Source organism: Scophthalmus maximus, chromosome 7 (assembly GCF_022379125.1).
Source record: "Scophthalmus maximus strain ysfricsl-2021 chromosome 7, ASM2237912v1, whole genome shotgun sequence".
Lineage (NCBI taxonomy): Eukaryota > Metazoa > Chordata > Actinopteri > Pleuronectiformes > Scophthalmidae > Scophthalmus > Scophthalmus maximus.
Window position 1 is genome coordinate 20,789,759 of NC_061521.1, and position 15,500 is coordinate 20,805,258.

At 40.2% G+C, this 15,500-nt stretch overlaps 1 long non-coding RNA gene across 1 annotated transcript; it reads left to right on the plus strand.

Moving 5' to 3' along the window:
• The first annotated feature begins 4,169 nt into the window (after window positions 1–4,169).
• LOC118314692 lies at window positions 4,170–7,732 on the plus strand. The gene is made up of 2 exons (XR_004794700.2): window positions 4,170–4,275; window positions 4,386–7,732. It is a non-coding gene; the product is annotated as an uncharacterized LOC118314692 (long non-coding RNA).
• The last annotated feature ends 7,768 nt before the right edge of the window (window positions 7,733–15,500 follow it).

A 15,500-nucleotide genomic window follows, 5' to 3' on the forward strand; every position in this document is an offset into this window, starting at 1 on the left:
TTGAAGATACATATATTTCCTCGTGCATATTTCCGGGCTTGTTGCCCTAACAATGCGACCAAAGAGAAGAAATCCAGACATTAACCGTTTAACTCTCCTGAATTTGAAGTGTAATTTTGTCTCATCGGTGAGTTAAATTTATACAACATTACAAACATTACCGTTGTTACATGCACACCTTGTATTTTTGCGTAATTTTTATTGCTTGAGTTCACTCTGGTAATTTATTATGCTTTATGAGCTGTAAGGGTTACGAGGAATCCTAAATTATATATTTCAATAATTCCCTAATCCTTCCTGTTGCACTTCCTCAAATTTCCTGTAGAGAGCACTTACATACCATATATGTGTAGATGCTCCTTCCAGGCTCCAAACAGGTAACAATAACTGTGCCACAGCTTCAGTAATAGTGTTTAACAGGGTACTGTTTATTTCAACAAAATTCAGAGCTTAATCATAATAATAAGAAAGCAGCTATCCTACTTGAAAATCTACCCAGAGTTAAGAAACAAACAACAGTAGCAGAAACCATAACCATAATCATCTGTTTAACCCCTCAGGTGGCTCGAGAAGCTGAAGTAATAAAGTTTTTTTCTTTGCGAAATAAAAACAACTTGATACAACCCTTCTTTCTATTTGCTGACTGTGCAGCATAAAACAGGACACATTAAACAATATATAATATATAATATTCCATCCAAAATAATCTCTTTTTAATGCAAACTAAAGTCAGTAAGCAATGCAATTCATGCAGTAACATAATGCTGACGTGCAGCTGTTCTCATGAGAATGACTTCCAGGAAAAGTGACAGATCATTAGGACAAATGGGCCATTTGTATTCCGTTGCCACGGTGTCCTAATTATGTAGACTCAATGACAGTTACTTATCCAAATCCTCTGAGGTGTTAAACAAAGCTGACTCTACATGTTCACAGTGTTTACGTATGTGTGCGCATGTGACCTAGGCCTTATCAGTCAGCACGTTGACGCATAAAGAGGCATGTCACAGAATACAGGATGTGCAAAGGTCCGTGTGATTTGTGAGCTGAATTGTGCACACCAGCTGTTTATCTGACAAATTCCTAAACACTCGGTTAGTTTCAGTGGCTCCAACTGAGATACAGATTTCAGATGTAACACAATCTGTCTGTTGAGTCCAAGAGCGAGACAAGTGAAGGGACCTTTTAGCCTAAATGAGCAAGCCGTTTTTAATGACAAAGAAATTCATTGAAGAGATGAACAAATATCAATAAAGTTTTCTTTAAAACACAAGGACAACATCTGGATCCAGTGAAGGCTTTCTTTCAAAGTACATTCTCTCAGAGCAGAGATGCACAATGTTTCTGGTCTGATAAACCTGCGGCAGCCCTTACGCAGCATGCGACCAGGCATGGAATAACAATGGGAGCTGGAGCGGCACTAAGCTATTAATGTACGGACTAACTGAAGAAGAAGTTTGAAGTTGGTTGGATATCGTCTGGTCTGAGCACTGCCAGGGGGCATTGAGGAACTGAAATGAAACATGAGGAAGACCCCTCTCCCCTCCCCCTGCCAGTCCACCACCACTGAGACCTCCTACAGTCACTGGGTGATGAAGTTTGGTATGCGGCATGCTGTCTGAACGTTATATTACAGAGACAGGCATACAAGCAAAGTGCAATTTGACGGTTTATTTTTCAGCAAGTGTCAAGTGCATCCCCCTTTCAAGACTTTCTGGAAACACAGGGACCTTTTTGAAGACTTTCAGACTGTTATAAGCGAAATCTTCACAGACTTTATCAGGGCACAGTCTGTGGGACAACCTTTAAAAGAGCAAAACAACTGCGGGAGGGCTTCCATCATGAATGGAATCACAGCCTGTTGTTTCATTAATTTTACTGACATGTTTGAAATAGAAAGAAAGATCGAAACAAAAACTAAAATTCAAATAGAAATGTTGTCAATTTGCAATTCAAACAGTGCTTTTCAAAAATAAATTATATTTGTTTGAATTCGAGCAAAACTGTCCCCACACAAAGCAGCTCTAAGCTTTGGCAGGTTATTCAGTGAGGGCAGACTTTGGCATATTAACAGCCTGAAGGTTGTTGGAAAAGTGTTTCTGATATGTCGTGTCTGATGCTCAATGAGTCCAGGTAACATGTTTGCTCGTGAAATCCCTACTACCCAGCCTGCAGAGGCAATTACCTTAAAATAAGCATTAACCACCAGGCAATGTGTCAAATAATGTCGAACCACCAATGCAACGTTGGATTGAAAATACACATATTGTACAGTGAATACTTCTGTATTCGAAGGAGAATCAAAAACAAATCCACCCCATGCCAAAATGCTAAACAGTTTCTGTATGCTTATATTGACCTATCCTCTGTGAAATGAGTATAAGTAATGAAGGCATTTAAAAATGTTAATAAAAAAAAAAAACTAGGGGTGCAGAGCAGTCTATTATCAGCGGTCTGCCTCCACCAGCAAAGGTGTCCTTATTTCTATTTTATTTCCAATCTATTCATTAAAAGGCCCTATTTGTTGGAGACAAAAACAACCAATTACTGTGCAAATAATGTCGGCTGTGGTGGCCATCCCTTTCATGCCTGATTTATCTTTGTGTGAACGCCTCCGTGATCCTTTGTCCTGCCTCCCGTTCCAGTCAGCGTCTGCTTGGCTTCATGGCCCTGGCTGCTCCCAACCGTGTTTTCATCTTGCCTTATTTACATGATATTACATCGTATTTGAATGACAACCGCTGAGAGACGAGGAGAGACATGGAGTAGAGCAGGATCACAGGTCTTCCTATACTGTCACATCCGTGTAGGATCATCATACAAATGAAAAATTATTTGGGTTCACTCGTGCTGCTTTCCATGTGCAGCAGATGTTTCAGAAAAAATAAAAAAAATAAAACTCCACCTTGTGTTGCCTGTCGAAAAAAGATAGAGACTTGTGAACACAGTAGAATATTGAGCAGCTAATGAGCCAGACTTTTCCCACATTTGTTGGTGGCAACGAAAAAGAGTAAATTCTGTACTTTCGAAGGGCGGCTGTAGCTCAGGAGATAGGAGAGGGTCGTCCACTAACTAGATGGTCAATGGTTCAATCCCTGGATCATCCAGTCCGGATGCTGAAGTGTCCTTGGCCAACGGTGTATGAATGATGTGTGATAGAAAACCTCCTAACTCGGATATTCTCATCAAAGGTGAAAGGATGGACTTATTTCTGGCGTGATACTGGAACCAAATTTGAACTTTAATAAGTATGTTGAAACCATTCGGTACATCCTAGCAAATTTTAAACATATTAGAGTCGGTCTCCAAGAAATGTATGCATGCTTTAGTCCTTTTCCATTTGTCTAATTGCAAAATAATGTTGGGGCAGGCTGGTGACACAAACAATTGAACTGCCTAAACAAATTACAAGCTTTAAGGCAAAAAGCCTGGATAAATTACATTTACTCAGCATTGACAATTTCACATCATTTTCTCATTTGTGCCTGGTTTATAGAATTTCTTAAATGCTTTGGCTCTGTTCTGCTTGGACTTTGCTCTGCTCAGTAAATTATATCAGATCCTCCTGAATATTATTCCTTCATACAATATTGTACCATAAATATTAAATATTAAATCAACAAAATGGAACAGTCTGCCTGGTGGTGTGAGGGGCTGCAACTCTTTCAGCACTTTCAAAACCAAGTTAAAGTCTGCTGAAAGCATCACAGATGTACGCTCAAAGCGTACATCTGTGATGTTTTTTTGGTTTTACTGTGTACTGTTTGTTATTGTGTTGCTTCTTGGTTCTGAACTGCTGAGTGACTACAGATGGTTATCATCTTGAAGCTATGACCTTGGTTGGTGCCTGAAATTGTGGCTTTTATGTTTGAGCTGTGCACTATCCCTTTAAATAAATAAATACAAATACAAATCTACCATATGTGTGTGTAACCCCCTGGTTATTTTACATTATTAACTATGTTTACAGTTCTGTAATATGTATTAGTGTTTAAATGTGTGTAATCAATTACACGGAGAGTGGTGTGAATTACTACGACATTGAATGTAACATAAAAGTTTTTAAAACCTTGTGAATCTTTGCCGTGTTGTATTCTACATTTCTATTGGTCAGTTGTGAAGCAACGTCAACTAATTTAGTTTCTGATTGGTCAAGGGGCGGGATCACAGCTACAGTAGGTAGTCCGAAGCAGGTGTGCGAGAGCAGTTCGTTCGTGAGACGGGGCGTTGCCTCGTCGTCTCGCGGCTAAAGGACGGAGGAAAAACTGCTGTAATGTCAGTGGCATACAAATGTCTTCCGCTGTTAATGTGCGTCAAATAGTTTGCTTTGGACAACACAAAGCAGCAAGTTACAGTCCGCGAATATGTGAATATGTGTGTTTCAGCTAAGCTATTAGCATGCTAAGCTACGAGCGCGCTAAGCTAGCGCTCATGGACTTCAGTGCTAACCGCCTGCTAGCATCTCCGATGGAGTTCATCAGCACTGATGGCGACCGAGAGGAAACCAGATAGCGCACTGGTTGACCGGGTAAAACTCAGCTGCACCTTGGGCTACAAGGGACGTGAGACTTTCTTCATCCATCGGTCAAGGACAGGTGAGAGGAGGCAGAGGTAGACTGGACCCGGGTGAGTAAGCAAGTTCACAGTCGTGGCCCCAGCCCACACGCTTGGAACAGGGTTTGTTTTTTATTTCATTATACTGCTGGAATTTGTTTGTTTTTTTACAAGAGTGTGGGCCCACAAACATTGAGTGCACTGTTCTGAGTTTGAATATTATAAGAACATTCAAAAAGGTCATTAGAGGAAATAATTTCCACATGCCCTAATATAAAATTCTGTGTTTAGTAACAGTGTTTACTTGAATCTGAGTTTACATCCGGTAAAAGAGGGGAAAGAGGGAAAATTTGACTGTTGATTTGTTTGCTTTTATTTTAAGATTTTGCCTATAAAAGGCAATTAGGCCATAACCATATCTGTCATCATATATATATATATATATGTAATTATCCGTATTCAGACCTAATTTCTTGTTTAAAAATCCTTAATTATTGTGATTTTACATGTTTGAAGTAATTTCTCTAAGACAAGGTGATTAGTTTGAGACGGTTAAAGGTGCAGTATAAATAAGACCCCACATAGTTTTTTAGTCTAGATCCTATAATACAGGTTTAATGAGTCGGAGCTGCTGCAGTGCTGTCGCAGAGGGTTAAGCTGCATTTATGATCAAACATGAAATGGTCTGACTCAAACCAGACGGTCACGATCATGAGAGCAAAGCAAGGACTGTCGAGAGAGAGTGTATCTTTCTGCTTTCCTAGGGGTAATTGTTCCGATGGCCCGATTGTTACTTAGGTTGAGTAATTGCTGAAAGTGTGTGTTTGTGTGTGTTGGTGTTGAGGAAAAAATAGCCGGTCATTGTGAAACGTTTGTTCAGGTTCACTAACTTGCCAACCGTTGGCCAATCAAAGTAATGCAAAGCAATTTAGATAATGATTTAAATGACAAGAACACAAAGTGTACCTGCCTGGAATATGGTGCAATTAACACCACATGTTTATCAGGCCACGTGCCATGTAGGCAAAACAAAAACAAAGAACAGAAGATGAGTGTTTGAGCTCTGGGAGCTTAACACTCCCAGAGCTCAACTTAAAAAGATAAAATTAAAAACAGACAAGGTTCCGGTGAACACACTAAGGAAAGAATTTTTCAGTGCATTAGCATATCAGAGCCGAGTCTTTACTGAAGGGGAACGGAAAAGAAGCGAAAGGGAGAGGAGGAAGATGCAAAATAAAAATTCACACTGACTGAAAGAACACATTTACTTCTCATTGTGTGTCTACGCTGCACTAACAGGCTGCTCTCTCCTTTCACTGCATTGTGAGTCCGCCGGTGAGTTTTGATGTTCATTACCCAATAGTGCCTGGGATATCTGGCCGTACACAGGTCATCATCCCGCATCAGACACATTTGCATTTCAATCACTTGTGTTAGCGGAGGCAGCTGATGCTGCGGTACATAGAATCAGCTGCCTTTCTTCCCAACCCCACATTTATATACATTCAAAACCCAAGATCATGGGAAGGAATGGCAGCGGAAATAGCACCGATGATGAATAAACATTACCTGAGGGCTGAAAGAGAGGCCTTTTTGTTCTGCTCAGAACTTGGGAGAAAAAACTGTCAGAGACACAGAAGCTGAAATCAGAAACATTTTTACTCAAAAAAATGACAGCAGTGTGGTTAATGATATGGTGCTGAGTTATATTAGATCTTAGAAGCTTTGATTTCATACCTAATCAGAAACACGTGAAATTGCTGGTGACAAGCATACGTGTGATGTGCTGATTTAAAATGATCTCGACTTTTCCTGAAACCATGAAGACATTTTTCCCCTTCACACCATTTTGAGCAAACGTAAGGGAAACCCAACATGGTTTAAACTAAAATGGACGTGACTCAGACGATTTTATTGCTGTGTTGCTGTGCTGTGATGAATAAAGTCTCAGACAGCATCTCTGACTCATCAGCTGTGACCTTTTGTGATAGTCAGAGGGAGGCTGTCTCCCTCTAGAGACCAACCTGGGATCGACAACGTTGATGAAGACCTGGACATCTCAAACGAGAAGGTGTCGCAAAGGCTAGAGCGAAAAATGTTTTAACATAAAAGAATCTGTTTCCGTCCTCCTGTCTTAAAATGAACAGATGCTTCGAGATAGCAGATTTATTTTATGTCTGTTTTGGTCTGGTGTTGGCACTTTAGTTCATGGCATCTATGGGCTACTAGCAGTGCTTTAAAGTTATTGAGTTGTGTTATTATTTTGCAATGACTGACAGGAGACTCCTGAATGTGGTATTGTGCAATGTTTTAAACTCATTGTTTTTGCTGTTGGAAAGTTTTGGAGCACGCTTGGCCTTCTATTCAATCAGAATATTATAACCCAACACAAAACAAAAACAAGGTGGTGTCATGGTGGAATCATCCACTGTAAGAAAAGTAAACCCTGTGACACAATCTCTCAAAAACTCTTTTTTAATTTACATTTAAATTTTTGATCATTTATTTGGAACATTCTATTTCATCTTTACCAAAGAGTTTATTTTCGTGGACACAATCGAATAAGCTTTGCGACTCCATCTCCCTGATGTCAATTTACCTGTTGAACTGAGCAGAGGCGACTTTGATACGGACCAAGACAACTGATCTTCTCCATGCGTGGATGACAGTATAGCGGCAGCAGATGGTAAGGTAGGGCAATCCCTGCTCACTCATTCATCGTTCTTATTCATCCGATAGACCTGCTGAGTGTAACAGAAACTTGTACCATGATAACAGGACAATTAGAAGATTTTTAGGTTTTTATTTAGATTTCTTACACACAAGCCAACAAATCAGATATCTGTCATGACTCCAGCCCCAGTTCTGATACTTTTGGTCATTTTTCCCCCGGTCTCCTGCCTCACTTGACGATGCATCACCTCCCTTGCATATATACCAGCCTGGAGTTTTTTGCATCTGGGTTCAGATTTCCTGTTTTCCTCTAATATGTGTGACAATAACAGTGGCGATGATAAAAGATAGCCTGACGCTTATTAATGTTATCAAAGACAACTTCATGATTAAAACAATTATCAAGAAAAAACACAAATGTATGTGTTTAATGACTGAGATTAATATTTTTTCTTTTCTGTAGTGTGTGTGAATGGAGCCTTAATGTTTTTGTTTGAATGTGGTTCAACTTCCCTTAGGTTCACTGTCACATGAAAGGGGGCTAATCTAACAAAGTGAGCATTGTGACAACTGTTGAGATTCACAACACCAGTCAGAATTTCACTGATGACTAACAACATCATGTAGAGGGCCATTTAAGACATGTATATTAAAAATGTTTTCCATCTCCACAATTCACTGGTAACTTGTGGTACCTTGTGAAAACTTGATTTCTTTTCTTCATTTGACTGTAAATAATGTTTGAACTTTTCAAAAGTTGTAATGTGACAAATTAATGTTTTGGTGCCTTATCAGTCACTGAGGCAGGAGTCATAGTTGCTTTGTCCTGTCAAGATAAGATTTGTTCTGGTTGATGCAGTGTGTCTGAATAATGCATTAGAGATGATGACCCCCCCACTCCCTGACAAGAGATGGACAGAAATAACAGGTGACGTCAGCCCTAAGCCTCATGGTACCAGGCAGCGAGAAGAGAGGATATAGAGGGGATATTAAGTGTGCACTGCTTCTCAGGGATCAGCTACACCTCTCTATCCGCCTATCTCTCTGTCGGGGGTGGGGGTGTGTGCATCTGTGTCACGCTCTCCCTCTGTCTTGTCTTTTCATGGTGACGTGACAGGAATCTGTGAACACCAGGGAATGGAAAGGAGAGGCCACTCACTGGGATGAGATGGGACTACGGAAAGATATTTTTGCCCATCTGCATGTGGACAAATACAAATACATTTTCCGTCAATAGAGGCTATTTATAATGATACAATACACTTTGGGATACACAAGCCTGTCATCCTCCCATGTAATGTGTATGATTGAAAATAAATGTTTAAGGATCAAAGGCTTAAAAAAAATCTGTCATCATATTCTCCTCTTTGTATTGTGATTTCCACCATCTCCCAATGATTTCTCCCTCCATCGGGGTAAGGTTATTGTGCAATTTAAGGCCATAGTGTCAGTTTTCGGGGGCTCTACAATTAGAGGCTCACTGCTTTGCTCCCATTCCGCATGTTCTCACTAATGTCCAAGAAAACCCCTGAGGCAGTTTCATCCATCACCCTCTGCACTCTTTCAAAGACTGTATGGCCCGGCCTACAATCACATTAAACAGTCACCCGGCCAGCCACATGTGCAATGACGGCATACTAACCAGCCGATCAGCCGACCAATCAGTCATCTTGCGAGTAGTCAGCCTCCCAACAGTCAGCTAGCTTTAGCTTACGTCTCATTCTATCAAATCAAATATCCACTCACGAATTATCCAATGACTAAGGGGAAAATCTAATTTTAGAAGGATTATCAGTAAACCTACACTATCACACAACAAAATATGCCAATATTTAGTTTAACATGAATGGTAATTCAAGTTCAGAAAAAGGAGCCAAATAAAAATTATAAGAAGCATCTTTTCAAACCGAGCCACGGTACAGGTTAGAGGTCAAGAGCAGGTGCAGAAAGTTGCCAGATTTAGAGAAATATGTTCTTTGTCTCATTCTGTATCATTTATTCTTCCATTTCTCTTGCTGAAAGAGGCTTTTTCCTATTTCCTTGTTAATGAGAACATTCAGATTCTACACATCTTCAAGACTGCTATTTCAGCACAATTAGATCCTGCATGTCTGCTCATCTGAAACGTACTCGGGGCAATTTGATATCTTGGACTTAATTTGTCTTGTTAGTGCGATGTAAATGCCTTCGATGCAAATGAATGTTATGCATCACGGCGAGAAGCATCAAAGTTCTATTTATAATGAAGGTTTTCATAAGAATCTGTAAAAAATGTTCCGTTTTACTGACCGGGTTGTTAATGCTAGTGGAATGTGCATTATCTTTATCTGAATCTTTCTCACTGTCTGTTTACCCTCATTCCCTAAAGCCTGCAGAAATGGTTAGCAGCTGTCTGGCGAGACCACCCTAAATACATCCTCAGTATGTCAGCTGACATTCAGAGAACTGCAGACAATAAGATGTTGAACACGTTTTATTCTCTCTCTCAATTTTGAAAGGCTGTGAAATGGAAGGCAGTGGGCAGCAAATGCTTCTGGAGCAGGTAGACAGAGGCTTGAGCTAAACCAAACCTGGAAATCAAAAAAAGGAATTCACTTTCATGTAAAAAGCATAAATCCACTTCCCCTCTCAGAAAAGCATTAACTTATAATCAATATCATTAAATTTCAGTTGACATTTCTGTTTTCTAAACCCTGCTGCTTAAGCCATGTTGTAGATGTTGATAAAGAGAGAAAGAAATGACTACTAGCCTCATTTCCTCACACAGGGAATAGTCTATTTGGACTAAGCTATTCATTACATTGTGCAATTGCAGTCTGCGAGAACTCTGAAATCTCCTGAGGAAAAAGACGAAATAAACACACATATTTACTCTTTTCTACATCAGGGAGAGGAGTTGCATATACAATAGAGGTGCATAACTAAGTTTATTTTTATCTGTCTTTCTATCGGGGAGGAATCATTTAAAGCAGAATTGAAAGAGAGTCAGACACAGAGAAAGTTCACTCAGAAAGTTCTCTTTGTGGAGACCCCTCCCCTGTGCGCCGGGAAAATGAAGCATGAGAGTGTGTGCCCGCATGGCAGCGAAGAGATGAAAGAGCGTCTGACTCCAGTTACTTAGATCTCCTCCTCCTGTATTTGATCCTGTCTTCCAGTTCACTGGCAGCCCTAGAAGAAAAAAAAAATAGAGAGCCATGGTCTTGGTCAGGGCATTAGCATGGAGATGGCTGTCAAGAGATACAAACATACCATGAAACACCATCACACACGCATACAAGCGCAGTCAGTGTATTCAGCCCTGACCAGGGCCAGTAGGACAGGACGTTCACTAAATGAACAGAGCAAGCTCTACAATGGATGCCATAGTTACTTCTCTACTCTTGTGACTCACAGTGATTAATGATTAGCTGTTCAGTAAACTGTTTAGTGTCACATATCAGGAGTGGTGAATAAGTGAATCACGGATCCACTGTGATGGCTGTTGTTTGTTAGCTTAACCATGCTAATCATTTTAGCTGCTCATTTTGAATCATCGGTTGATTTAAATCATCGGCATGAAACCAAAACCCCAAAAAACTGCTTGTTGCCCCTGTTTAGACATATTATATCTACAATGAAATCCAAAATCTCAATCAACTGCTCACTACTGACTGAAATATTCAGTGTCTATAGCGGAATGAGGGAGTAATTTAAAGCTAAAGTGTAATAATAATAATAACACTCATGTTGACATTGGTTGACTGGATACCATTAAGGTTTAAGATGAATGTATTTATTTTCTGTTTAATTTTGATTCTTAGGGTAACTAAAAGAGCTCACAGATCTCAAAATCCCATAAAACCAATTTTTAATTTTGTGTTTTTCCCTGTGACATGCCGTTGGTATCGGCTGAAAGCCGTTTCCAAATTAATTTCAGCCACTTCATGTGGCAAATCTGAAATTTAATTACCGCTATCTTGTCATCTGAACATCTAACTGAAGGATGAGAGATGACATCTTTTTAATTCTTCTCGATAACACAACTTGCACATGTCAAAAACACGTGCACGCACGCATGCGCAGACACACTATAACCCACTTCAGGTCCATGGTCAGCAGGGTGATGAGAGCAGGGGAGCGCAGCAGAGGGGAGGTTATTACAGTGCAGCTGCAGTGGTAATGTACTTTATTTATGGCAGGCGGTGAAACATTACTGGCTATCTGCTGCACTCAGGGGCTTATCAGCTGAGGTGCCTAATGACACATGCACAACAGCCACCAAACTGTCACATGCAATTATAAAGAAAAGAGTGAGACTAATGAGGAACTGAATTTTTTACTCCAGGTGAATCTGGACACTTATTCATGCTTATGCATGCGGCATGTCAGGAGAAATTACCACAATTTCTGACTTTAATAGTAATTTAGCAATTTGAATTGACTTTTTTTGCTGGATCGCTTCACGACATTTAAATTTTGGGTGTTATGGGTTTTTATGGTGGAGCAAAGATTATTAATTTACAAAGGCTCCCACTATGACTGGTTGAAGGGATACAGAGTAATAGTACATCTTTTAATGTATTAAATGTTATTCGATCAGTATGGGAAAAAATAACATTTTTCTGTTTGCATTAACCTTTATACACAGAGAAATTCAAGAAAGGTTCCCCTTTATATTTCTATTGTTGGCTATAAATTGGTTTAACAATGATAATCATACCTAATTACAGCTGACTTTTGTAGGATGTATGCAGATGTTGTATGTAGGTCCTTTATGTGCTGAGTTCAGATGAAGGGAATCAAAAGTGAGTAATGAATGATAAATGGTGTTTTAGTTTTATAATGGACTTTAGGGTCATGCTCTTGTTTTACAAATCACCCAGTGGATGAATATGTAATATATGAAAATGTATTTAATGATCATTACACTGGCCTGTATGAAGACCTACAGAGAGATGGCTTTAGAGATGGCTTTAGAGATGGCTTCCTGCCAGATCACATGATTGCAATAAAATGTGTTAACCGCCTCAAATGAAACCTCATGAAATCTCTTTTAAGCCTGACATTTATATGGTCAAAGAAATATTTTCGTCTGCAATTTTGCCAAAATTGCGCAATATAAAAAATTGATTTAGTTAGATTTTGACTTTGATGTTACAGGATTAAAAAAATCCTCATGACAAAACAGACAATGTTTTGAGCAGTTAAGGATCAGCTCCGTTGCTCTCTACTGTCAGAGGAGTGCAGGGCACATACACACCACAAAACTAAAGCAACCAAATCAATTAAAATCCCATTAAAGTCAGCACCGTTATTGAGGTCATTACCAAGGGGGAGCGACGCCTGATGATGGTGGATCAAACATGATCTAATTAATTCATTTATTCATTAACACGCAGCTCTCATGAAAGCCTGGTTAGTGCTATAAAATGGAAAAAGGAAAGGGAGAGAGAGACATTCAGACACAAGTGCAGCATTTCTGCAGAAACATCAAAACTTGACATGAGATGGAAAATATGAATATGAAATGTGAACACAACATCAAAGGCAACTTATTGCCAAAGTAGGGTATTGGCTGCTTTTCAAAGGATGCTAAAACACATGGACATTTTCTGGCACCACAAAGGACAGCTGCTTACTTCTGGGTTACGTGCGCGCACACACACACTAGGTGTCAGTCTGGTTGCAGGGAACGACAGAGGAGACAAAGACAAGGGGTTAAAACCGAGTGTGCAGGTAAGACAGGAAAGGAGACGAAAAGAGGAGGAGCTTGGCAGTCTGTTTCTCTGCCTCTTCTCCCACCAGTGGAGCTGTGATTAGGGAGCAGCAGACATTAACGTTGGATATTGATCCCTTAGATGGCTCAGGGACCAGAGGCCAAGGAAATGATAGAAACATGCTGTGTTGCTTCCGCAGCCTGGAGATGTGGGGTAGTAGGATGGCTGTGTATGTATATGTTGAAGGTGTATATAAGAGTAAAAGAGGGCCAAAAAATTAAAAGAAGAGACGGCAAGAACCATAGAAAGTGTGTGTATGAATTACTAGATGCATAGATATTTACACATCACACACCTGTTTCACCTCGCCATCTCCTGTCCACTCCCTGGCAATCAATATAGGTTGGATCAAATGAAAGATGAGATGCTTACAAAAGACACAACACTGTTAGTCCATTTGTCTCTACAGGCAACAGTCATATCCATAACAGGATGACGCATATTGCTATGATGTAATGACAATAACATTCCACGACATCGAGCAGGATTCGATTCAAAGTTGAGCCGAGCTGTGCAGCTGCTAGTGGCTTGACTGCAGCTGGGTGTATAGAGTGGATGCCAGGTCAGGAGCTGTGGCAGACAGAAAGGGAGGTTAGATGAAGAAGAACAGGTGAGCTGATTGAACGTGACAGGAGCAGTGTCCTCCTCCTCTGCAGCGCTGAGTGTCCCAAATGAAAATCCATATGGCATGACGCTGGCAGCAGACCTCGAAGAGACCGCTGGTCATTCAAATGTTGGTGGACCGTAGTGCACATGTGCACACTTACACATAGACATGCACATGTATGTGTATATATAATGTAATATGCATTGATTAATAATCTCTTGTGCAGCCATCCTCTATCTTCACCACTGAACGGAGTGCAATTGAACCATTTCATCCAGTTACATTAAAAATGTAAGATGTCATCTTAAGAATACAGTACAGTATTGTATTTAAATTGTAAAAAAAAATTCACTCAATTTGAACCTGCCTAGAGATGTACTGATATCACGTTTCACGCTTATCTCTATACACACACACCTGTGTGTGCCCTGTAGTTTGTGTTTGCATTTTTGGAAAACCCAAGTCCAGGTTTCCAAATCTTAAAGTCAGATTTCACATTCGCCCTTCCACTGCCCCCCTCTTCAGCTGTAAGAGTGATGTCTGAATCAAGTAAGTTGGTAGTGGAGTTGATTGTAAAAATAGTATTTAATATATATCGAAGTTACATTACCAAATCCTATAACTTCAGTTTACTGGCCTTAATTTGATATAGCACAAATCGTTAGTGAACTGGTCCTTCTTCTGGTCTTGTGTTCACTTATTTTCTTTTAACTTGACATGCCTGATTAACTCACCAATCAGTTATGGCTGGGGGATAAGATAAGCTAATGTTGTTTTAGGTCGTTGCCCTTCTTCTTCTAATATCTGTCCTGATTGCTGTTTGTTAGCGGGCCCAACATTTATCAGAGCACATTTAGATCACAGCAGACCCTCATTTACTGTACCAGGTCTGTCAGGAAGGCTTTTATCTCCCAGTTTGCATTACCCAGCAGACCACGGGGGTCGTCTTAATTTATCCATCTGCTCCACTAAACTAATGAATGACGGTTGAGCATGGAGTTAGCTTTTTCTTTTTACTCAAAAGAAGGTTATAATTTGTCCTTACAACTAAGCTTACCCTGTAGTGTCTCTGTAATGTTGTATTTTGTGAGACATTGAACAGAAATTTCCAATTCTGCATTTGAATTGACTCAAATACACAGGCACAGTCACATAATATTTAGCTACAACCAAATCTAATATATGTTGGTAACCGAATACCTCCCTGACCAGACAACCTAGAGTACACTAGTCCCACACAGTCACACAGGACTGACCCCTGGCCGCTCCATCTTACACAGCAAACACAGCAGTAAACAGAAACTCGGCTGGGAAACGAGATAACGTGTGAGAGTCCAATATGTTTGTTTGGCAGAGTCAAGGTCCATTTAAGATGTCTTTTTAAAACCACACTGAAATCAGTCTCCCATGTTAAAACTGGGATCAGTGTTTAATGTGCGTGTGTTCATGTGTGGGCAGGCAGTGGGGGTGGGAGGGCGATGGGGTCATAGACCAAGTTGTACTGTAATGGGTGGCATCATTAATCCGCTGGACAAAGCGTGAAGTGAAAAAAGATATTGCCGTCCTGCTGTCAACATAGCAGCTACAAAATACAAACACACAAGTCGCTGACCACTAACTTCAGGCCCAGAAAGAAGACCAAAATTTTTATGGAATGACGAAATCTAATATTCCTAATGAAATCCAAAATCAGTCAATAGTGATTAAGATGTATTCAATTCCCAGCCTGACTTGTTCCCTTCATGAGCTTTTTTTCTTTTGCATGGCATGAATCACAGGTATAGTTCTCGATCTAAACCCTTCTCCCAAGGACACACACACACACACACACACACACACACACACACACACACACACACGCACACACACACACACACACACACACACACACACACACACACACACACACA